Below are 25,447 nucleotides of genomic sequence, written 5' to 3'. Positions count from 1 at the left end.
GTTTTTGATTACACGCATTTTTATGCATGTAATTATATTTAAAATACTAGAATTAAGCTAATCCTTAAGTCAATTAATATGTGATTAATCCACTTTTATTTATTTTGTAGGAAATAAGCGGAGTGCGAAAACGAGAGAAAGTAGTGCGAAATTGGAGTTTCCGAGAAAGAAATGAAATTATTGATGCGGTCAACCACGATCAAAATCAGAATGCAATTATTCATAATTGTGGGCATGCACTTGAAATTACGAGGAGAGAAAGAAAAAAATATATATAAAAGGGTTATTGTTTAATTAATCAATCATTAATTGATTAATTAAACCAACAAGGAAATGGTGCTGCACGTGTGTTTGGCTTCTTTAATTGATGTTAGTGTGGCTGGCTTTTCTCTCACCACCACGTGCTAGACCACATCCATTTACCCTTTCAATCTTTCAGACCATGTGCTGCTCACACTAGCACACTTAACGCACACATCCACAGTCTTTTTGACACGTGCCAGACCTCCTTACCCATTCAGCCCTCTTTCATCCTTGACACAAAAACCTACCCTATATTAAGGGATATTTTCCATCAGGGAAGTATCAACTCAACAAAAAGTTAGGGGAACGCGCCTCACGCGCGAGAAAGAAGAGAAAAGGGCGAGTGCGATCTCTCCCGGCCGAACGTCGGCGGTGCTCTTGCCGCTGCGTTCCGGCCCGGGAGAGGATGTTGGTTTGGGTGTACAGCGAGTCTTATGAGATGAAGCTTGGTCCAAGGTGGGAGAAAGCTGGTCCGATCTGGTTTTGGGAGGATCCATGTCGACCTGTCCCGTCCGGATCTTGGTCGTGGGTCTGCAGGAGGGGTACCGTGGTGTCTCTGGAGCAGTTGGTGTGGCTCTGGGCCGTGGGTGGGCGGTGGAGTGGTACCGTGGTGTCTCTGGAGCAGTTGGGGTGGCTCTGGGATGCGGATTGCCGGCGGCGTGGTTCCGTGGTGTCTCTGAAGCAGTTGGTGTGGCTCTGGGACGCGGGTGGCCGACGGCGGTTCGTGGTGGTCCTGCGACATAAGCGGGCTGGGGGGCGGTGGCTGAGGTGGGCTTCTGCGTTGGGCCCTTGGGAGAGATGGTGGATGGGCCGGGCTTCCGCTTTTAGGCTCTGCTGCTGTGTTTTAATTTCTGTTTGTTTTGTTTCCAGTTGTTGCTCTGTTTATTTAGTTGTTTGCAGTTTGTGGGTTGTTTTGCGCTTTTTGCGCGTAATAAGTCCCTATACTCGTTGTGTACGGATAGTTGGGCTTTTTGCCCGTGGGTGCACTCTTTGTGCCTTGTCTGCTCTAGGTAGGCGGCGATTTACTGGCGTTGTCAATTGGTTGCTGCCTCCTAGTGGCAGGGTGAGATTTCATGCCACTGGATGTAGATTCCAGTGGCAACATGATAGGAAAGCTGGGAGAAGTGACATTATGCTTTGCTGTATTAGAGTTACAGATCAAGTAATCTTTCCGTCGTGTCACCGCTTGGAAGCAAATAGAACCGTCTGGAGCGTGTTCTTTGCTAGTTGGTGTGGATTGGAATACAAGTGTTTAGTAGAGTCGTCTATTGACTTATTTTCTGGATGTACTCTTGATGCAGATTGTAATATGGGGTTTAGGCTCTTTGTCCCCCCCTTGTATTCGTCGGTTTCATTTATGAAGGCCTGAGGGCAGCCACATCGGCCCTTGTTTCAAAAAAAAAAAAAAAAAAAAAGGGATATTTTCTCTCTTCTTGAGGACAGTTGCCGCACCACCAAAAACAGAGGCAGCCCTTTGGGCTGCTCTTTTCTCCCATCTTCTTCCTCCATTTTTTTTTCCTCTTTTTCTTTATAATTTCTTTTGAAATTTGAAGAACTATTCACACAAAGCTTCAAAGATCTATCAAGGAGCTCAATCTCTACAAGATTCAAGATTTGGGTATTTTGTGGAGTTGTAATTCAAGGCTAGTCATGCTAGCTTCATAGCTATTTGTGACTATCTTTGCTTTCTCCTACACTTCTCTACTCTTTGCTATTTGAATTTTGTAATTTTGATGTTCATTAATATGGGTTGTGAGTAGTTACTTTTGGGGGCTAGGGTTTCTAACTCTAGCTCAATTTTGATGTAATTGACATATTTTTCAAGTGATAAATAATGTATTTTCATATGGGTGCACTCTAATTACTATGTCAATTGATTCTTGATGCATGAATTTTAGGGAATTGACCACTCTCTTTGTTTTGTGTTGAGATTAGTTTTGTGTGATACAATTTGTAAGACCTCGGAAATTCGTTATTAATTCCTAAATGTTTCTTGGGATTAATAAAGTGTTCGTTTGTACGATTCCGTGGTTCGAGAGTGGAGTGAAATTATTTTCGGACGAATAATTATTCGAAGTGCACGTTTTAGGGGGTTACGAAGTTTGACATTTTATACGTTAGGATTCTGTGAAAACTTCCTTCACGAAAGTCGTAGAGCGCGTTGATACGAGTTTGTGGACATGTGGAATGAGGAAATCGGAGTTCGTATGAGAAAATTATTAGCGATTGAAAATTTGGGAAATTTCTATAAATATGAGAAATTCCGGGATTTTTCATTAAATCCCAAAATTTCCCTTTTTCTCATTTTCCTCCCCAGATTTCTCTCCGTTCTCTCTCCTCCGCACGACCCGACCCGAGAAGAAACCCTGCGATCCGACCCGATTCAATCTCTCTCCTCCGGCCACCTCCGACGACGGGACAAGGCAAGGAACATTCAGACCAGCATCGTGAGCCGCCTTGTGGTGGTGGTTTACGCCGTTGTTTGCCGGAAACAGCAGATCGGAGCGGCCAAAGTTTATGCTTTCGGGATCCAACCAGTTTTTCGATATCCGGCGACTTCCCGGCCGATTTCTTCACGGTTCTGGGATCACCTCTTCCTGCTGATCATCCCCATGTAGGCCTTGTACCACGATTTTGAGTGTAGAGTGGTAGATCAAGGTTTGAAGTTTTCGACGTCCCTGATTCGATCTAGGATCTGATCAGACGCACGAGATTGATCCAACTTCCAGGCTTGATCTAGGACGATCTAGACCGAATCTCACTTAGCTCCAGGTATGAAAGTGGCTCATCTCTTCATTTTGAACAAGTTTGTAGTTGGTCACTTTGCCATCAGAGGTGGTTGGCCGGCGTTGACCGCCGTTGACCGGGCGTTGACCGCCCACTTCCGACAGCGCGTCCAGCTTCCTTTTTGTGTTCTGTTTTCAGTTTATTCATCTACTCATCGATACGGTCGTTTTGATATATTATAAGGTTATTTTGGAGAAGGTTGATGCATGCTAGGGTTTCGGTTTTACGCATTATCTTCGGTTTGCAATTCGCGAAGATCCGACCGTTGGATCTTCGTATAATTTTGATAGGATGATCCCAAGGGCGATCTGTGGGAATCCAACCGTTGGATTGTCGTTTAAGTGTGTTCTGTGATTCGTTTGCTAAGTTGCGATCTTATTTGATTAGGTGATGGACTGATTTGTTTTGGACGGACGGTTGTGATTGTGATTTTGTGCTTGTCTTGGTTTGTGTGAAGACGCAGCTGGATTTGAGGTGAGTAAATCTCACGGTGTTTCGGTCGATAAATTAGTTTTGTTTAATTTAGTAGATTTATTTGTTAGCATGCAAAATCATATTTATCAAAATAAATTATTTGTTTTAAAATATATGAACTTGATCGACAAGGGTTCATGGGTAAGTTAAAACAATGTTTTGATATAAAATGATTTTCGAGAGGAATAATTTATAAAACTATAGTTGGTATTAGTGGTCATTCCTGCGTGAATGATTACGTATATATATATTTACGTGGAATATATATATTGGATGGTGTGACATTGGTGAAGTAATGATGGTGATTTGATTGAATTATTATTGTGAGTGATTGATGTTACAATTCATCATGTGTGTGATTGATGTAATTGTATGAGTGTTGCGGTATACAATTCATCATGTGTGTGATTGATGTAATTGTATGAGTGTTGTGGTATACAATTCATCATGTGTGTGATTGATGTAATTGTATGTGTAGCCGTGTACAATTCATCATGTGAGTGATTGATGTAATTGTATTAAATGAGTATTTGGAGTTGATGGGTGATCATCTACTTTAGTCAAAGTCGATGGGTGAACATCGACTAACGACTTTAGTTTGGAGTTGATGGGTGATCATTGACTTTAGTGTGAGTTGTTGGACTTCTTCATTGATTTTCCTTTTCCTTCTAATTGTTGAATTTTAAGTAATCTCCTGAACTAAATTATATGCAGGGATTACTGTCTTTTGAATTGTTTATTTTAATGTAATCTCCTGAACTAAGTTATATGCAAAGATTACCGCTTTTTGTATTGTTTGTTTTAATGTAAATTCCTGAACTAAACTCTATGCAGGGATTTATATGATTTCTTTTGTTTGTTTTCATGTGATCTCCTGAACTAAGTTTCTATGCAGGGATTACTGATTTTGCTTAATTCTTATTGTGGGTACAGTTGTGGGTTGTGATCTGTAGTGATTGGGAAATGAGTATGATTTCCTGGTTGTGCCGTTGAGGCAAAGGACTAATGATCTAATAGATTGTGGGGACGTAAAATGAATTGAGAGACAGAGCATGTGGGTTTTTAGTTGGGTTGAAATTGTTGAGCATGTTATTGTTTAATTTGAACTTGACGTTTTTGTTGCGATAATTGCATATTGTTTTTGTTAAGCTAAGATGGTGAAAGCATGTATTTTGAGGAATTAAATGTTGTTGCTTGAATTATCTCACGAGTTGAGAAATTATAAGCATGAGTGACGTGAGTCACTTTAATTGAGTTTACTCATACGGGCTGAAAAGCTTACCGGGTTTGTTGTTTACATTCCCGGTGCACTATTCTATGGTGTAGGGGTTATCAAAGCTGAGGTGTACGTTCGGTAGCGTGGACGTGGAAGGGTACTCTTAGTTTTAAGTCTTCTACTGTGTAGTGAGTTACGGTGGGTGTGTTTACTTATTGAATTGTCATTCAGTTTAATTTGTAAACTATCTATAATGTAATATGTGACTCTAAAGAACGAGTCGGTATTGACATTGTGAGTTCAGTTTTTTTAGTTGCTTAATTTATTTGAAAAATTTTCTATGTGTTTTTATTGTGCTTGTTAAGTTATCGCGTTTCGGATTTGAATTTAATTATTCAAAATTCGGGGTGTGACACAATTGGTGGTTCTTTTGTTCACTAGCTTCATGTAATTAGTGTGGTGTGTCAAGTAGTGCTTAATCGAGAATGAATGATTGCCTAAGTTTCTATTTTCTTGTGCCCTTCGCCTTTAATCCTAGACGTTGTGGCCCTAACAAGGCATAATGATTAGGGTTAGAGAGTTCATTCTTGCCTTAACCAGAAGAATGGATACCAAATAAGAGAAATTGACTTGGTGGCCTTAACCGGCATTAGGTAGAGAACTAAGTAATCGTTACATTCTAGGTTGTAACTATTGCATGCTTAAATCCCTAATTTCTAGAGCTCTACGCCTTTAGCTCATGTTTTGGTAGCCTTGGTAAGGTACTAATTCATGAGTTAGAGAGTTCATATTTGTCCTAACCGAAAATGTGAATACCTTCAAGGAAATTCGGCTTAGTGGCCTTGACCGGCATTAAGTACGGGATTTGGTTCTCATGAAAATATGTTTGTTTGCTTGAAATATGTTCTTTGCATTGAAATTGCTAGAGAGCGATTCCTAGTACCCAAAATCTCTCTATTTTATTTTTCTTCATTTTTAATTGTTGTTGTTCATTTAGTTTTTGGCTTAGTCTTTTAGAAAATTAAAATTACAATTCAAATGACAATTTCTATCTCATTGTAAATAGCCATCACTAGGCTCTTAGTTTTGATTAGGTTTTGGTGAAAATCAAAGCCGAGCATTGCTAAGGCTTGGTGCCTTAGAGTAGCATTTTTATTTATTTTCTTTTCTTTTCCTTTTGCTTTTGTTTGCTTAGTGACTTTAGTTCCGACTACTCAAGGATTGTGGGTTAGCCACTAATCTCCGTGGTACGATAAACTTTGGGCATAATATTTCCCTATCTTGACAATGATACGTACGCTTGTGTAAATGTGTATCAAGTCAGTTTTGTTAGGTAAAAGGGTAAAATTATTAGAGATAAAATAATTTGAAGGTACAAGTGGCCTTATATGTACAAGAAAAATTAAGTGGCCTTATGGCTAATTAAAGTTTCAAAATGACACTTATGCGTAATTTTCTATTCTTAAATTTGGTTGAACATGCATGATGTGGCAAACTTAGAGATGTTTAGATTTAGAGCATCACAATAGAAAAGTAACTTCACAACTTTCTAATTTTAGAGGAGCCCCATCCGATTCAGAAGGTTTTGAATACATGATGTGTAACTTCACATACCGCTGAAATTGGATTGACATAGTAATTAGAGTGCACCCATATGAAAATACATAATTTACCACTTGAAAAATATGTCCATTACATGAAAATTGAGCTAGATTTAGAAACCCTAACTCCCCAAAATAACTACTCACAACCCATATTCATGAACGTCAAAATTACAAAATTCAAATAGCAAAGAGTAGAGAAGTGTAGGAGAAAACAAGGGTAGTCACAAATAGCTAGAAAGCTAGCATGACTAGCCTTGAATTACAACTCCCACAAAATACCCAAAATCTTGAATTTTGCAGAGATTGAGCCCATTGATGAATCCTTGAAGCTTTGTGTGAGTAGTCCTTCAAATCTCAAGACAAATATAAACAAAACATGAAAAATGGAAGGGGAGGAGAGAGAGAGCTCCCCAAATTCGGCCAAAAGGCCTAGGGTGTAGAAAAATGAGTCTTAAGCTTGTGAAATGTGTGTGCAAAGGTGCTTAAATACTCCCTTGAGTTCAAGGGTCAAGATTAGACTTGTACCCTAGATCCAATGGCTCAAAAATAAGGAGTAAATGGGTAAAATGAAAAAATGAAAATAACCTAATAAAAATGTGGAGAATTTGAAGTTTAGAAAACATTTTAGAAAATATAAAGAAAACCGGAGGGTAAAAGTTTAAGTCGGTGTGTGCCTAGTGTGAACACAAATAAATATCTTCATCCACATGTGTGATGTGTGTGAAGTGTGTTGTCAAAAATGTGATACAAATGGGCTTGGGCTTCACTTGTGTGCTTCTTTGGTCATGGACCTTGAACTTCTTGCTAATGGATCGGGTTGACTTGGTTGACCCGATAGTCAACAAGTAGACTTTTCGTCCTTTAGTCGGAAGTAGACTTTTTGCTCGAATTCGCCATTTCTTTTGTCTTTTCCCTTTCTTGACCATAATTTCCTACAAATGAAGAAAACAAAGTAATACTACGAAATAATGCTTGAGTATTTGCTAATTTCATGGTAATTAGGGCTAAAAACACATGTAAATTACGTGTGAATCACAGTGATATATATATATATATATATATATATATATATATATATATATATATATATATATATATATATATATATATATATATCAATCAAACGCACATCATCAAGAGTATTCATTAGAACGTGGCAACAGGCAAGCAAAGAAAGGACGTCATGATGGAATCGGACTCCATAGGCCATTGGGCTACCGTCACCACAACCACCGTGCATGGTGCCGCCGCCGACACTTCTCCTCCCTCCATCAAAGTCATGATGATGTTTTAATGGGTTTTGCTAATGCCAAGTATCTCTCTGACCCACACAAAGGTTGTTCCCAAATAGGTTATATCTTTACCATGGGGAATACCGCGATACCTTGGAGGCCCAAAAGTGACCCTTGTCTCTACATCTTTGAATCATGCACTTAGGTCCGTGATTGGGCATATTCAAAGTAATTGTGGTTTGAAGTCTATCGTACCACAGAAGAACCTACATGCATTTATAAGGACAATGTCACTTGAATTGAACAAATGAAGCAAGGTTTCATCAAGGGCAACAACACCAAGCATATATCGACTAAGTTCTTCTATAATCAGCAACAACAAGCACTTTTTAAGATTGAAGTAAATCAAATCCGATTTGAGGATAATGTAGCTGACTTATTTACTAAGCCATTACCCAAGTCCACTTTTGAGAAACATGTGAGGAGCATTGGAATGCGTAAACTATCCGAACTCTTATGACTGTAGCAATCAGGGGGAGATTTCGACATCAGGGGGAGGTATGATGTCTACATGTTTGATCTCGAATAGTGAAAGGTGTGTTGCACTTTTTTCTCTCCCGAGGTTGTTTTTGTCCTATTTGGTTTTTATTACTCGATCAAAGTTTTTAACGAGGCAACGCTAGAAACCAAGATGTCAGATGACATCATGTTTAGACGGACAAAAGGGGGAGTGTTGAAGGATATTCGATTTATGTGTGTCCAAACTAAGATTAGTTTTCATTGTTGTAATAGGAAAAGATTGTTCTAGATTCCTAGTCTCAATTAGATTAGGAGTCTCTGTACTCAAATGAATTGTACTTGATATAGAGGCTCCTATTATCAATGAAAGATACAACTATTCTCTCTACTTCTTTCTCTATTTTCTTTATTCTTAAACAATATCATTATTTTTTTAGGGGATATATGCATGTATTCGCAGAACTTTATTGAATCACTGCTAGAAAATTACATATGTCAGAGCCTAGACCGTGAAGCAACAAATTGCCATGCCTTTTCGGCCTAATCGGAGAGAAAATCCCTATCAAATAATTTCATTCTAGAACTTATTGCACTCTTGTTCAAAACGAATTAAAAATAAACGCAACTACTCAACTAATATATCACTTCACAATTCGCTCAAAGAGGCTCGCCGGCACACAATTGTGGTATAAAATAGCACAAGAGATTAGATGAATTTTGCCAGTGACATACTAGAAGACGTATTGTGGATCTATCAAAAAAAAAAAAAAACAAAAAATCAAGATAGCAAAGAATACCATGAGGCCCAAAAGAGGAATTAAGACTCCGGGCCTGTTAGCCCAAGCCCGAATCCCGTAATGAAGCCTGCCCGATGTGAATGTCACTAGCATTATCCGTGGTGTCATACAATAGGCTTTGCAGACGGATCCACGAACTTCACTTCCGTGATTGCTTTGTCAGTGCAACTAACTTGCTAGCTAGTTAAGCACAAAAGCACTTTTTGAAGTAGCTGCTTCTCTGTTATGACTTCTAAAATTTAAGTTAGCACTAATGGACTTGTTAACTCCTGGTTCTGCAGTGTTGCGATGCATCAATTTTGCTGGACAACAGTAGCAGTATCGAGGGCATCATTTCCGAGTATCTAGCTAAGCATAAAAGTACTTTTTAAACCAGCTGCTTCTCCGTTATGACTTCTGAAATTTATGTTAGCACTGAAGGACTTGTTTACTCTGTTTGCAGGGTTGTGATGCATCAATTTTGCTGGACAACAGTACCCCAGTGTCGATGGCATTGTTTCTGAATATCAATTCAGCGAGAGGATTTAATGTTGTGGACAAGATCAAGACAACATTGGATATGCTTGCCCCAGCATTGTTTCTTGTGCTGATATTCTTGCCATTGCAGCTGAAGATAGAGTCTGTTTCTTTGGTATATGTATTTAACTTCACCAACACCATTTTGTACTCTGTGACATGGCCTTAAGTTTAAACCTTGCATATTCATTGATAGGTTTGTAGCTTATTATACCACAAGTAGGCACACAAGGGATGAACCAAAATGCTAAGAATCATTAACTAATTTTATGGTTGCAGTCTGGAGGCCCCTTATGGACAGTCCTACCAGGAAGAAGCGATTGAACAACAGCAAGCTGAACCGCTGCCAATGAAGCCCTTACAGCTCCCACTTCAACCCTTGATGTACTCATGTCCAAGTTCTCAGATGTAGGCCTACACACCATTGATCAGGTTGCGCTATCGGTAAGAAAAAAAAAATGAAGCAACTGTTGTAGTATATATGACTCATCATGTTGTATATATGAGTCATAGTATAAATGTCTATATCATGTAATAAGTACTTGAGTGTATACATAGGTACTTGAGTGTATGAAGACTTGTGTGACATGCTTTATACCAAGAGGCAACAAGCATGGCAGATTTCATCATTGAAAGACAAGTATGCAGCTGCAGCCATGATGAAGATTGTTATCATTTTGGTTTTCTCTTTGAGCATTCACACTACAATGTTTTCCTATAAATACCCTATTGTATGAGATGAATAAATACACATGAATTCTCATTCTCTCTGAATCGAAACTCTCTCTCTCTCTGTCAATTTTGATTGTCCTTAAACACGTTATCAGCACGAAGTTGCTCTAGAATTAGAATCGAAAATTGACAAGAGTAGAGTTCATCATCAATCGAAGTCATTTTTCCAAAACTACAAAAAACCTCCAAAACCTATCTCATATCAAAGCCATTGATCCCAGAAGCCCAGAACCGGCCTCAGAATCGCCGGAACCGGCCGGAAAAGGCCTGAACCGGCCGCCGGAATTTTTGAACAGAAACCAGACCGCTGCCAAGTGCTGCCGAGCAGCTGCGCAGCAGCTGCCGAGACCCTGCGCAGCAGCTGCCGAGAAGCTGCGCAGCAGCTGCCGAGTCACCTGCCAAACACTTTTAAGTGATTTTCCTGTGCAGATCAGCCTGTTTGCACGCCCCGAAACATCTTGATAGGGACCTCAGATCAAAATACTTCCTTCATCAAAGTTGTTCGTATATGTCTCTTCTATCTGTCCTCCAAATTGTAGCCCTGTTGGAGTCGTTTTGAGACCTGTACACCATTCGAAGTGGGAGCTGTTCAGCACGCTCGTTCCTGTGCAGATCAGCCTGTTTGTACGCCCGAAACATCTTGATAGGGACCTCAGTTCAAAATCATTCCTTCATCAAAGTTGTTCATTTATGTCTTTTCTATCTGACCTCAAAATTTCAGCCCTTTTGAAGTCGTTTTGAGACATGTACACCATTCAAAGTGGGAGCTATTCAGTATGATCGTTCCTGTGCAGATCAACCTTCTTGCACGCCAAGAAACGTCCTTTTCGGGACATCTAATCAAAATCATTTCTTCTTCAAAGTTGTTAATCTCTGTCTCTTATATCTTATCTCCAAATTTCAGCCCTGTTGGAGCAGTTTTGAGACCTGTATAACATTTGAAGTGCAATCTGTTCAGAAGCAAATTTGCTCCGAATTTCAACAAGTAAGTTTTAAAGATTAAAGTTCCTGTTTTGAGTTTGTATTCCTTTTTCTCTTCTTTTCAGGGACTTGTAATCAAAAAGCGGAATTATAGAAATTCACGCTAAACGAACTAAGAGCATTCGTAATCTATGAACTAAGAGTGTTCATAATATTCGGACTAAGGGCGTCCGCAAGTATCAATTTATCAACTAAAAGCAGAATCGTGGAGATTCACGCTAAACGAACTAAGAGCGTTCGTAATCAATGAACTAAGAGTGTTCATAATAATCGGATTAAGAGCGTCCACAAAACATCAATTTATGGACTTAAAGCGAAATCGTGGGGATTCACGCTAAACGAACTAAGAGTGCTCGTAAATCAATGAACTAAGAGTGTTCATAATATTCGGACTAAGAGCGTCCGCAAACATCATTGTTTGGTCTAAATCCAAATATTCTTGGAAATTGATTTCTTGGTAGCATAGCTCGGAAATCTTATTATTTTAGTTTTCGTGGAAGTTTAAACTCCGAAACTAATATATCTTCTCTTCTTATTTTTCAGGATGTCGAATGAACCTAGACTCGACTTTCCAATGCTTGACTCAACAGGCTCGGAATACCATGGCTGGGTAACCGACGGTGAGAACCATCTCACTGCGAGTGGGATATTGCCCATAATCCAGGCACCTGACCAGGGCCTTGTGTTCCAACGAACACCCACAAAGCATGCTCAAGCACTTATCTTGATGCGACACCACATGGATAAATCTCTCAGATTAGAGTACATGTCGATCAAGGATGCAAGAGACCTATGGGTAGCGCTAGAAGAGCGCTTTGGCAATATCCACAACGATGTGGATCAATTGAGCATTGGTTCAAGCAATGCCATGCAAGTACCCAACTAGCTGCAAGCTACAAGGAGTATAGGCAATTAAGAGAGCAAGAAACCAATCTTGCTGAAGATGAAGATATAAATCTTGCTGAAGATGAAGATATCAATCTTGCTGAAGATGAAGATGGTGAAGATATCACTCTCACCACTGAGGACTTCAAAGCTGCAGATAAAGAGCACGAGGATGCCGCAGACTTTGATTAGAATAGTCCTTTCTATTTTCCAAGAATGGCAAATGTGCCTTAGTCAAATGACAATTGTATTAAAACTCTTTCTCATGTGGCGCATCCAATGTAGTATGATGTCTAGGAAAGTAATTGAGATCGGGGTACTTAAGCGAGCCTCGCTCCACCAACATCTCTCTACTTTCCTGGTCATATTTCATTGGAGTTACCAAACGGATTGAGTAAACTACAATTTGTCTAAAAATTTGATTCTATTATGGAATAGACTTTGGGAAAACTTTGATGTAATCATTGGTTATTTTCCTTATTAATAAAGTGTCACATTATTATTCAATGTCATGGACATGTGTTAAATTCCGAACTTTATTATTTGAAAGGTAGAAGAGCCAATGGTTTTCATGTGGAAACACATTGTGAGAATGGACAAGAATTCCTTTGCATTACCTCTAATGACTACGGACATAAACGAGTATTAGAAAAACTTATGTGTCGCTCTAGTGGGTTGTACGCAGCCACTATTCAAGTCATTGAATCAAACCATGTCATAAGAGATGACTTATGGGATTCTGACACATATAGGCTTTGGCAAGAACGTTTGAGATATCCAGGTTGTGATATGATGCTCCGTATATTAAAAACTTCACACGGACATCCATTCTTCACAACGAAAAGAAGTACGAACCAAAGATTGGTCCAAAGAGTTACTTCTAAAAGATATCATTCGTTTTGCAAAGCTTGCTATTTAGAAAAAATAGGATTGAGACCATCCTATGCAAATGACACTAAAGAAAATATACCATTCTTGCAAAGAATCCAAGGTGATATTTGTGGACCTATTCAACCAACTTGCGGACGTTTAAATATCTCATGATGTTGGTTGACACGCAAACACACTAATCACGTGTTGTGCCATTGTCCATCTATAAAAGCTGCTTATGCTATACTCATAGCACATATAATATGACAACGGGCTCACTCCCCGGATCATCCTATTTAGTCAATTGGATTTTGACTATGCTAGTGAGTATACATCGAAGATTTTTGATGGTTATTGCAAAGGGAGTGATGTTGGACATCACATTCCCATATACACACCTAAATGGTCTCGTGGAAATAACTACGATGGTAGTTCAGACATTGGCGATGCGCACCAATCTCTTTATATCCGCTTGGGGTGATGCAATATCGCATACAACTATGCTAATTCCTCTATGACCTACCGCCACTCAATGTATCCCTGCGTTACAGCTAGTGACTGGGTACAAATATTTTGTACTTACGCACATTCGAGTCATTTATGTGCCAATGTGAGCCATTTATGTGCCAATTGCGCCGCCACAGCGCCTATGGTAGGTCCTTAAAAACAAGTGCGCAACTTAGTTGGAATTGAGACTCCAACAATCGTCCGCCACTTAATGCCCTTGCAAGGCGATCTCCTTACCGTCTGATTTACGGATGTCACTTTGATGAGACAGTCTTCCCGTCGTTAGGGGGAGATAAGAACACGAATGTTCAGCAGGAACGACAGGAATTGTCTTGGTCTGTCCCCACTATGTCTCATCTCGATCCCTATTAAAGTAACGAGATCACACACATTTGCTGCACAAATGCCTGCAAGGAAGGACGTCCCTATAAGAGGACGTAGCGCCACCCTACACAGAGGTAGGCAAGGCGCTAACGTCATAGAAAGTGGCACTCTGGCGTTACAGGCCATGGCCCCAGCTAGGATGCGTGGGAAGCCCGTGGATTCGAAGGATATTTTGGCATCCTTAGATCATCGACACTCAAAGATCCGTCTCATGAGTATCTTCTGGATTATGGTTATCATTGGGGGACGCCTCAACGTCAGAACCTATTCCTGAGAATATAGAGCTCTATGAAAATTACACTAGTGTACATGAGACGTGGAATAGAAACTCCATCATAATTGATGATGTAGTTGCGCATTCTGTTGCGCATGAGTTTGTTGAGACCGATGATATCGAACCACGCTCTGTTGAAGCATGAATACCAACGTAGAGAAATTTGGCCTAAATGGAAAGATGCGATCCAGGTTAAGTAAGATTCTCTAACGAAGAGGAAGGTCGTTGAGCCAGTGATGCCAACACCTTCTTACATAAAACCTATTGACTAATGGGTCTTCGTTAGAAAGCGTGTTGAGAAAAAGAGATGGCAATCTCGCCTTATGGCGCAAGGCTTCTCACAAAACGCCCTGGAATTGACTACGATGAGACATATTCTCTCGTAATGGTTGTCATTGCACTCCACTACCCTGTCAGTTTGGTAGTTTCCAAATAACTGAACATGCAGCTTATAAATGTGGTCACTACGTATCTCTATGGGGATCTAGATATGGAATATACATGAAAGTTCATAGTGAAACTTTAGTTACCCAAATCAAGTGGCTCTAGACCACGGAGCGCGTTTGCAATAGAGTTGAAACGCTCGCTAAAAGTGACTACTTGATTGGGAAGGGATATGCCCGCACGTTTCCATAACAAGTTTCGGATTCTATCGCGGTTTTCATGTTGGACATGATCTTCATTAGAAGCCCTTAAAGAGTTAAGGGAAACCGCTGAATACTTGAAATCCGAGTTTGAGATGAAGGATTTTGGGGGAACACGATTATGCCTCAGTTTGGAACTTGAGCACCGTGTTGATAGATGCTTAGGCATTTTGACAAAGGTCAAGCCTTCAAGCACCCCATGATCGTTCGTAGTCTTGATCCTAAAAAGGATCATCTTCGTCTGAAGGATGATCAGACAAAGATGTGCAAGAGGCAGAAGTGTGAATAAGCGCATTATTGTACTTAGCTCAATGCACAAGACTGGACATCTCGTTTTGACATAAACTTGTTAGCTAAAAGGTATAGCTCTGCGCCAACGCGACGCCATTGGATTGGTGTAAAAGATATCTTTCGATACTTGAGATGTACGATCGATATGGGCTTATTCTATCCCTACAAAGAGATGATGGAATCAGACCCATCACACACCAGAAACGCCGCCAAACGCTGGCCTGCGTTTTCTATCCCTACCCCAAAATGACATAAGTGTTTTTGGAAGGTTTTGCTGATATTGGGTATCTGTTGACCCATACAAAGGCCTTCCCAGACTGGTAAAGTGTTCACCATGGGTAAGACCGCGATATCTTGAAGGTTTACAGAATAGACCTTAGTCGCTATATCTTCGAACAATGCAGAGAGTATTGCTCTTCACGAAGTAGTTCGTGAATGTATATGGACTGGATCCATAGTTACGCATGTTCGAACAGTTGTAGTTTGAAGTCTACCACAGATGAGCCTACAAGCATTTAAGATAATGCTGCTTATTTTGAAACAAATGAAGCAAGGCTGCATAAAAAGCAACAACATCAAGCATAAAATCAGCAATAACAGACTCTCCTCAAAGATCAATCAGAGGGGGAGATGTCTACATATATGGTCTCAAAACGTGAAGAGTGTGTTGTGCTCTTTTTCCCTTTCGACCGAGGTTATTTTTGTCCCACATGGTTTTTATTACTCGGCAAGGTTTTTAAAGAGGCAACGAGATAAGCACCACGTTTGGGAGACACAAAGGAGATGTTGAAATCAGGGGGAGTATCCAGAAGCATACCCACTTGACCATCGTGTACTCTTTTTTGTCCTTCGTCCAGGGTTATTTTGTCCCACTGGGTTTTGTTACCTGGCAAGGTTTTAACGAGACACATCTTTAACATGGTCACCCCACTTATACTACATCCTGAAGATGTTTTGATTCAACATATATGCTTTTGCTCATCTTTTCCCTTCGACCACGGGTTTTTCCCACTGGGTTTACCGGGCAAGGTTTTGTTGCAGCAACTCTATTGCATCCCTCTCGTAGACATATTACCTACTTATGATGCTGATAACAAGACTCCACTTATCTCCGAAACTGTGATATTACTACTCCACACTCATGCGCGTTGTGCTCTTTTTCTCCTTCGACCAAGGTTGTTTTTTCCCACAGGGTTTTATTACTTGGCAAGGTTTTTAACGAGGCAACTTCGAAGCGCACAGCCTAGACAATACTATTGACATGAAATATCCAAGGGGGAGTGTTGTAGTATATATGACTCATCATGTTGTATATATGAGTCATAGTATAAATGTCTATATCATGTAATAAGTACTTGAGTGTATACATAGGTACTTGAGTGTATGAAGACTTGTGTGACATGCTTTATACCAAGAGGCAACAAGCATGGCAGATTTCATCATTGAAAGACAAGTATGCAGCTGCAGCCACGATGAAGATTGTTATCATTTTGGTTTTCTCTTTGAGCATTCACACTACAATGTTTTCCTATAAATACCCTATTGTATGAGATGAATAAATACACATGAATTCTCATTCTCTCTGAATCGAAACTCTCTCTCTCTGTCAATTTTGATTGTCCTTAAACAGCAACTATATAAATGTTGCATAGTTTTTAATAATGGACAACAGTGAATTTGTATATTCACAGATCCTCACAGATTGGGATGCGGCCGATGTCAGTTTTTCACTGATCGATTATATAACTTCAACAACACATGGAGACAGGGAGTCCTGACCCGACCTTAAACTCGACCTACATAGAAACCTTGAGTGAGAATGTGAGATATGCCCACAAAATGGGAATGGGAGTGTCCTAGCCAATTTTGATCCCTCGACACCTGATGCTTTCGACAGCAACTATTTCTCTAATCTTCAAGTTCACAGGGTCTACTCAAAGCGACCAAGCGCTGTTCTCTACTAGCGGGGCTAACACCATTGACGTTCTTAACAACTTCACTGTTAATCAGACCGCATTCTTTGAAAGCTTTGTGGAATCGATGATTAAAATGGGGAATATAAGCCTCTCTTGACCGGAACTCACGGAGAAATTGATTGAACTGCAGTAGGGTTAATGAAGATTCATTTGGATCATCTGCCGCTTTGCTAGCTGAGAACTAATAAGAAGCTAAGGCTAGTTACAGTAACTTGTTAAGCTTTATGTATGATATGATGATGATCACTGCTAGGAGTTTAGAATAAAGCTATGACAACTAGGATTCACAATTATCGACCACATCATTTTAGACTTCTGTTTCACAGATTGTCCAAATTTACTATCATTGGTTATACATATAGTTTACAACCGTCAGGTTACCCAAACACAAACTAAATTAAATTGTGTGATGACCATAGAAGAATTACATAAAATATTTTCTCCAAAACATTGTTAGAGTGAATCTATCCAAAGAGCACAGCTTCCGTATTAGGGAAACCAGAGTTGCAGCAGTGACTGCGATCGGTTCTTCTCAAAGCCTCAAAGGTCCTCCTCAGTCTGCTTTCGTAAATTAAAGGATGACCATCCATTCGGAAACCAGTCATTCCGTGATGTTATGTGGAACATTGGAGTCTCCATTCCCCTGATTAGAGAGCTAGAGAGATTTGATTGTCTGTATGAACTTCACATTGCATTGTACATCAATCATAACATGTTTGTTCAAAGACAGCAGCTTCACAATGTAAAACACATGTTGTCCAACCTTCAATCATGCTCAGAGATACAAATTTCTCCTGAAAATACAAAAGAAGTCCACTGTCAATGCTAATTCACTAACCAAAAGTAGAGCTCTAGAAGAAACAATTACCTGTCTGGAGCAATATATATCGTGACCATCAAGTTTCATCAAATTCTCAGCTCTCCTTCAGACCAACAAAGCATCAGGTTTAGTACCTAGTAAACAAAAAACAAAAGTTACAAAGATAGGCGCAAAAAGATAAGACTTTAACTAAACCACTTGTTATACATGCATCTAGATTGGTAGTATATGATTAAACTATTAAAGTGTGTCTTTGCAGCAATAGAACTGGAAAGGAATATATACACATAGGACCTCTCAAAACTACCCTCCATAGTTTTTCACACTTGCATGACAAGCTTGTTAATTAGAATCCACCTTACAGAGTTTATATATAGAATAAATGGCAAGTTATTCAAAACAAAGACATATAGAATCTATACCCCATATTAGTGTCAGCACCAGATCCCTTCCTCCACAGGAGAATATCATATCAGCCCACATTTTCTTTGTTTTAGCAACGTAAAATTTCCAGGGCCTAATCTGTAGCATCCTACATGAAGGTAAGAAAATTGCCATAATCAGACAATATCAACTCAAGTACTCAACCATCTCAAATCATTAACGCAACCAATTAAGTAACTTTAAGTGCCAAGAGGACCGGAAAACCTCTATACCATTAAAAGCAAAGAGGAACTCAAGATCTTACAAGACACAGAATAATGGTGTACATAACTACATACCGAGAACTGGCTTAATCGACATATGGATGTATCCATTGCTGCAAAACTACCAAGAATGCAAAAGTCCTCTTTGAAAGCAGCTGTCCACCTTTGTACATGCTTGTCAATTCAGTAGATAATCCTCTTGCCCTGAGATAGTAATTGCGCTGAGAATACAAAAATGTCCAAATCCCTCAATCAACCAACCTAATACAGAGTTCAGTAAGGAGCAGTTACCTGTCAATCTGTCAGCAATATCTGTACCATCTAGTTTCATCTCAACTCTTGTTAAGGCCAGTATTAGCATAAGGGTATTTACCTAGTAAAAAAATCCAACAGCTGCAATGATAAGTTATAGTAGGCACAATCATTAAATCTAACATCAAGCTATTAGTGTCGACTTTACCAAGTCTAACCGGCCATGCAGACGGCCTAAATCCTTATCTACTCCATGATGTCCATGTGGATAGCATTCCAAGACCCCATCAATGCAAACTCCTTGACAAAATATGCAAAGGGAAAAAGTTCAGATACATGTAGATTTCCACTTCAAGGCACGTTAAAATGTTTATAAGAAACCTCCGTAATGTGATGAAACCAAATTGCCTCCTCACCTTAGCCCACATCTTCTTTGAATCTCAATGTTTGGCTTCCTGGCCCTTTAAATGAAGATAACGACGTATCCATGGTTAGATAATATCAATTCAACTTCATCTCTAATGGTTAACACCAACTAAAACAGCAAATAAGTAACCTTAGTATTCTATTGCTTCATACAACAACATATATAAAATAAGCAAAGAGAAAGTTCAATAGAATACTTTGACGATATGTCAGCACCGAATTCCTTTCTCTGTTTTCAGAGCGTTTAGATGGCAGTCGTTCTTCAGTGATAAGTGTGGCGAAATTCGTCCACGGGATAAACATTACTCCATATGTGGTGGAGGTATAGCTTGCCTTGTTCTGAATTTCACAAAGAAAATAATAAGGTAAACAACTAATTTTATTCACAGGTTTTAAAAGATCACGTACATTCTAAAGGCACTGAAAATAACTTACTGACTGAAGAGGTCGGTGAAGAGGGATTCAAACAGTCGAGTCGCTTGACGATCATGATCGAATTAAGCTCAAAACAGTGTCCACCACTCAAAACTAGGAGAGTCGAAGAAACCAATATCCCTCTGAAGGACTTACTATAAAACAGTTAGTCGATCTTCAGCATCGTAGTAGGAGTCAATCTCTTCAGCATCGTAGTAGGAGTCAGTCTCTTCAGCATCGATCTTCAGCTCTCTTATGGAAAACGGTGGAATCCTTTGACAATCATTTACAAATTGGCCTTCATCCTCTGGCATTACAACGTGGACTCCGCAGCTTTGAATCGGGGGCCCTTCGTCCGTAATCTCGTTAGACCTTATATTGAGGGTTTCAAATTCAATCTTAACCAGACACACGGAAGGTGGTGGTGACCCACTCTCACTCAGCCGTTCTATTATAGTATCGAATGGCAAGTATCCCCACACGGACTCTCTCGTCAGTAGGTATGCTCGAGTGATGCGTACACCTTGAAGTAATCGTGATCAACAGTTTGAGCACAGAAAGCCAATCCTTTGTCCTTCCATTTGAAATTTCCAGGAAAATCAATTCTAAATTCACATCCTTGAAGTCCTTCCATATCGAAATCCCTGCGCCAAGTGAACCACTCCGGAATCCCAAATTTGTAAGTCGGGCCGTCAAAGTGAAACCGACACTTGGATTGCCGACATGAGAAAAAGAGAAGCGACAGAGCTGTTGACCTGGAATTATCCGGAAAATTCTTTTTCACCTTTGCCACGTCACGAGCCAGATTGCCGGACAGTTCATAGCAATTAAAAAGTCCATAAAAGGGGTCAATTTTGACTCTTTACCTTCCAAAATGTTTGACAATTTTGAAATTTTTTGCAATCGGTAGCAGTGTCTCACACCTAGGCCATATTTTTCTCGCGGAATTTCTGCAATTTCTACAAGACGCCCGCAATGGCTCAAATTGACGGTTAATGGAGCATAGTGCTTGTCCTGTAAACTGGTCGATCCCGTTGAAAACTCTGACTTTGTTGGAAATGTTACCAGCTTTTTACAATAACAGAGATCCAAATGCCGTAGATGTTGCAACTCAAAAATGCTGCACGGCACATGTTTAAGTTTATAGCAACCTGATAAAGTTAACGCTTCCAGATTAATGAGACATCTGATTGTTGATGAAGGCAATTCTCTGATTGCAGTACGGCTTAGATCCAACCATTTCAAGGATTTCATCTCTTCCACAATTTCGAACTTCTTAACTTTTTTACTGTCTCTTATTTTCAACTCCTCTAAGTTTGGCAATCTAGAGAAGTAGGAAAACGTTGTTGCACCATTGCAATTTCCCAAATCGACTGATTTCAAATTGTGCATATTCTGTAGGCAAAAAAAAAAAAAAAAAAAAAATTATATATATATATATAAAGTTAATAACACTGTTTTGTAAGTAATAAAAAAAATAATTAATTGTAATTATAAAAAAAATGTGAAAAAGAGAGAATATGTCTTCATGTCTTGGGTGAGGAATTTTTGTTTTTTGTTTTTTTTTGTTTTTTTTTTTAGTAAATATGATATTTCATTAGAAACTCAAACTAGAATTGCACATATACAGATCCTATCCAGAGCGGAGCTCCGCTTTGAAAATTAACGTGTGAAGTTCGAGTTTTGGGTCACTTTTCGGTCGCACATCCACATCTCGACCGTTCAGTTTTTAGGTACTAGTGTATAGATTGTCTCTGTAAATTTTAAGCCAAAATGATGATCGTTAAGGCCTTGATAACTGCCTTAAAGCTAGTACGGTTCAGGTTGACAGATTCAGTCCGTCCATTGGTTTAAGCGAGTTAGATACCTTAACGATCATCAATTTGGCTGAAAATTTGCAGAAATGATCTATACACTAGTACCTAAAATCTGAACGGTCGAGATGTGGATATGCGACCGAAAAGTGACCCAAAACTCGAACTTCACACGTTAATTTCAAAGCGGAGCTCCGCTCTGGATAGGATCTGTGCACATATAACTATCCTAAAATTTGGCACCATTTACTTATACATCGAAGTTCAATTATTAAATGAGCCAACAGTCTATAACTATCACCTTGGACAAAGATAATTTAATTAGATTGAATCTCGCTTCACTAATATGCTCAATTGCGGTGTTTCAGAAGTTTCATTAAACTAGCTAGGTGTGAAAAATTATCCTATAGTATGTAGGCAAGACACCCTCAATAGTAGGCAGTCGCCAAATCAAAGGAAAAAATTACTCACCCAAGGTCCCAAATACGGTACGAACTCAACAATCTAATTTGAGCCCAAAACCCAATAGCATTTCAGATTGCGGTCTGTGAAGCCAAATAATTTTGGGCACCCAAAATTTTCATATTACTTTAAGACCTAAAAGTGTTTTAGAACAACTGAAAGTAATTTTAAGAATTAGACATTTCTTTGCTAACAGAGTAACCAGTATAACACTCTTCGCTAATTAGTGCTTTTTAGGATACATATGATTAGTTGAGACTCCTGTTATTATCTCAGGATGTTCTCTTAATGCTTATGGTAATTTGGAGTTTAAGCTCAATGTCTCCCCCCTCCCCTTCCCCAAAAAAAAAAATGTATTCTATGGTTTCATTAATGGTTAAGGGTTAGGGCAGCTGTATTTGGCCCCTCCTCAAAAAAAAAAAAAAAATAGACATTTCTAAAATAATCCCCAATTAGCTTTTTACTACAAAACTCCAAATCCTCTTCATATTAACAATATTGAACTCTTGCCAAAAAAAAAAAAAAAGAAGAAGAAAAAAAAAAAAAACAGTAATCATTACATTAAATTACCTGTAGTCTCTTCCCCAATGGTGATGTGTAGATCCGAGGCAATTGACGTAGAAAACCTCCCTTTGAAAAAAAAAATGTATTCAATTGAATTAAACATAATATAGCATGCGACGATAAAATTGTGAATAAATTTACACCATAGCTTCAAAATTAAACTATCAAAACTAAACTGTGAATAAAAATCTCCAGTATAGCTCCAATATTAAAATAGTAATGAATTATTATCTAAAAAAAAATTAGTGAATAATTTACAGCTAGTCTATAGCGTACGTACTCATAAATTTGTTATTTGTAAATTTGTTAAACTATACCTTAAGTACACTCCATGGTGATGATATCTCACTGAAATCCATCTTGAGTGCAGCAAGTTTCCTAGGATAAAAATCTGATGGAAAATATTGTAACGGACAATCCTTCCAGTTTAAGAGTCTCAAATCATTGGGAAGGTAATCCACATGATCTCCATAGAATACATCACCACAAATTATAAGAATTTGAAGACCGTTTAACTTTAAGAAACTTTTCTTATTCAAGGGTATTTGTTGATCTGGTACGCCTTTTAGAACCATGATCCCTTTAACTTTGCTTGTTCCCTGGTATGGAAAACATACAATAAGATTACCAAAGAAATTTTTCCTCAATCAGAAATTTCAAATGTAAAATTTTTAAATTTCTTTTGGGTCTTAATATGTATGGAAAAACTTTTAGCTATATTTTATTTTGTGATGATTTTGGCACTTCACTTAGCCATATATTTTACCACTTGCATTTTACTTTGTGTAGTTCAAAATGAAGTGCAAATAATAAAGTGAAGTGGCAGAATCCTTTTTCTAATTTTTTTTATGTTTGAATATAAATTAATATGTACATGATGTGTTGCTCTTGAATAAATAACACTTATCTATCTATATATTTCACTTACAGTGTTGTGCACAAAAACGTGATAAACATCTTCGTACAACCACAATCTGCTACGTTCTCCTGGCTCTGATGACTCTTGACAAACTATTTCTTTGCCCATTTCTTCTAGCACATCATGCATCCAAACACCATTTGCTTCAGTAATGCTTATGAGGGCCTTTTCTATGAGTACTTCAATGCTGTGTTTAGGTCGTAGGTCACATGCTTCTAATATGTCCATCACATAGTTCTTATTTTTACCTTTAAAGAAACATGCGATGTGAAGAAAAACTTCCTTCATCGAAGGTTCAAGTGCATCATAACTTAATTTGAGCACTTGTTGAAACTTAGGATCTCTTTTGCAAGACTCTAATGCATCTTTCCACGTTTCTGTACTTCTACCACGTAGATATGAACCCATAACTTCTACAACTAGAGGAAGCCCTTCAGCATAGCATATTACATTATCTATGAGTTCAACGTAATCACCCATCTGTCCTTTTCCTTTGAATGCATTAAAGTTGAAGAGCTCCAAAGCTTCACTGTGACTTAACTTCTCCACTTGGTATATGTGATTAACATCATGTAGCAAGTGCTTATCTCGTGTTGTTATGATTATTCTACTACCAGAACCAAACCAATTAGACTTTCCGACTAAACTTTTTAACTGGTCCAAATCATTCACATCATCAAGAATTAAGAAAACTCTCCTATGGCTTAACCTTTCTTTTATAATGATGCTTCCTTCGTCAAGACTATTTACCTCTAAGTCTCTCAACCCTAGAGTCTTAGAAAGAAGAAACTTCTGTAGTTCTTGTAGGCCTCCATATTTCAACGATCTTTCTCTAACATTTTCCAAAAAACAACTGCCTTCAAATTTATGGGAAATTATATTATAAACAGTCTTTGCAATTGTTGTTTTGCCTAATCCACCAATGCCCCATATCCCTATCATTCGCACGTCACTTTCTCCAACACATAAAAGATTTTCCATATGTTTTAAACGAGACTCTATTCCAACAAAGTATTTGTCCCCATTCAAATATGTAAAATTTAAAACTTGTTGTGAGATCTCTTCAACAATTTTATGAATGAATTTAGATTCATGCCTGTCAATTGAAAAGAATAGAAAATATTAAATGCGATAATATCAGATATCTGTTGTAGAAAAAAGAAGAAGATTATTATAAACATGAAAAACAAACTAAACAAGAAGAGATCTACACCCTCCCTAGTAGAGACAAAACCACAACTATTTATGCAAAATAAAAGCTTGAAGAAGAATATCACAGTTACTATGAAAGTATAGTACAAGACTTAATTACCCTCCGTGTGAGAAATGCCACCCAGAAAGATTTCCTGCTTTTGTAAGAGCTTTCTTCCATCCTGCCACCTTCTCCAAGTTATCATGATGAGCAAGTGCCTGACCAAAACTACCCTTTTGGTTTCGTACATCTGATGGATCTACCTTGTAAAAAATAGGGCATACAATTTGTTGCTTCGATTCATTACAATGCATGATCTTCACAAGTTCTTCTAAACACCATTTTGAGGAAGCATAATTTTCAGAGAACACAATGACATAAATTTTTGACTCGTCAATTGCTTTAAAAAGTGCGCTTGATATTTCTTCTCCTCTTGTAAGGCCATCATCTATGAAGGCTTTAATTCCCTTCTGAACCAAATTTTTATGCAAATGGCCTGTAAAAGAGTTGCGCGTATCCTCTCCTCTAAAACTCAAAAAGACATGGTGTGTCCATGACTGAATGGTAGCAGAAGAGGAAGAGAAAGAGGGCTGAATGGGGCTGAATGGTACCAGAAGAGGAAGAGAGAGAGGAAGAAGAAGAGGCCCCAAATTGAGTGGTCATTATTGTAGGATAACTAGATCTACAGAATGATCGAGGCTCCAAAGTGAGGGATCATCAGAACTATATCTCCCTGTTATATATTAGGCCTTGGGATGGGCACCACACAATTTTCTTCTTTTCTTTGGGACGTGTGGGCACCACACCATGCATGTGAAGATGTTTCCTTTTACTTTCAATGCAAGTTCACCCACTGAGATATGAACTCGGGTTACAATTTTCTTCTTTTCTTTAGGACGTGTGGGCACCACACCATGCATGCGAAGAAGTTTCCTTCTACTTTCG

General features: G+C 38.7%; 1 protein-coding gene and 1 pseudogene across 1 annotated transcript in view; one reads left to right on the top strand and one right to left on the bottom strand.

The window, feature by feature from the left end:
* LOC133734523 (peroxidase A2-like) overlaps positions 1 to 17,268 on the top strand; it is an 83,112-nt gene extending 65,844 nt beyond the window's left edge. The window contains exon 5 of the mRNA XM_062162156.1: positions 17,213 to 17,268. The gene's annotated coding sequence lies outside the window, so the exon portion shown is untranslated. The remainder of the gene's footprint in view (positions 1 to 17,212) is intronic.
* A 117-nt stretch (positions 17,269 to 17,385) lies between these two features.
* On the bottom strand, positions 17,386 to 25,227 carry LOC133734520 (TMV resistance protein N-like; annotated as a pseudogene).
* Positions 25,228 to 25,447: the final 220 nt, after the last annotated feature.

Source organism: Rosa rugosa, chromosome 2 (genome assembly GCF_958449725.1).
Source record: "Rosa rugosa chromosome 2, drRosRugo1.1, whole genome shotgun sequence".
Classification (NCBI taxonomy): domain Eukaryota; kingdom Viridiplantae; phylum Streptophyta; class Magnoliopsida; order Rosales; family Rosaceae; genus Rosa; species Rosa rugosa.
The sequence above is the reverse complement of the archived record's forward strand: the minus strand, read 5'-3'. Positions and strand labels throughout refer to the sequence as shown.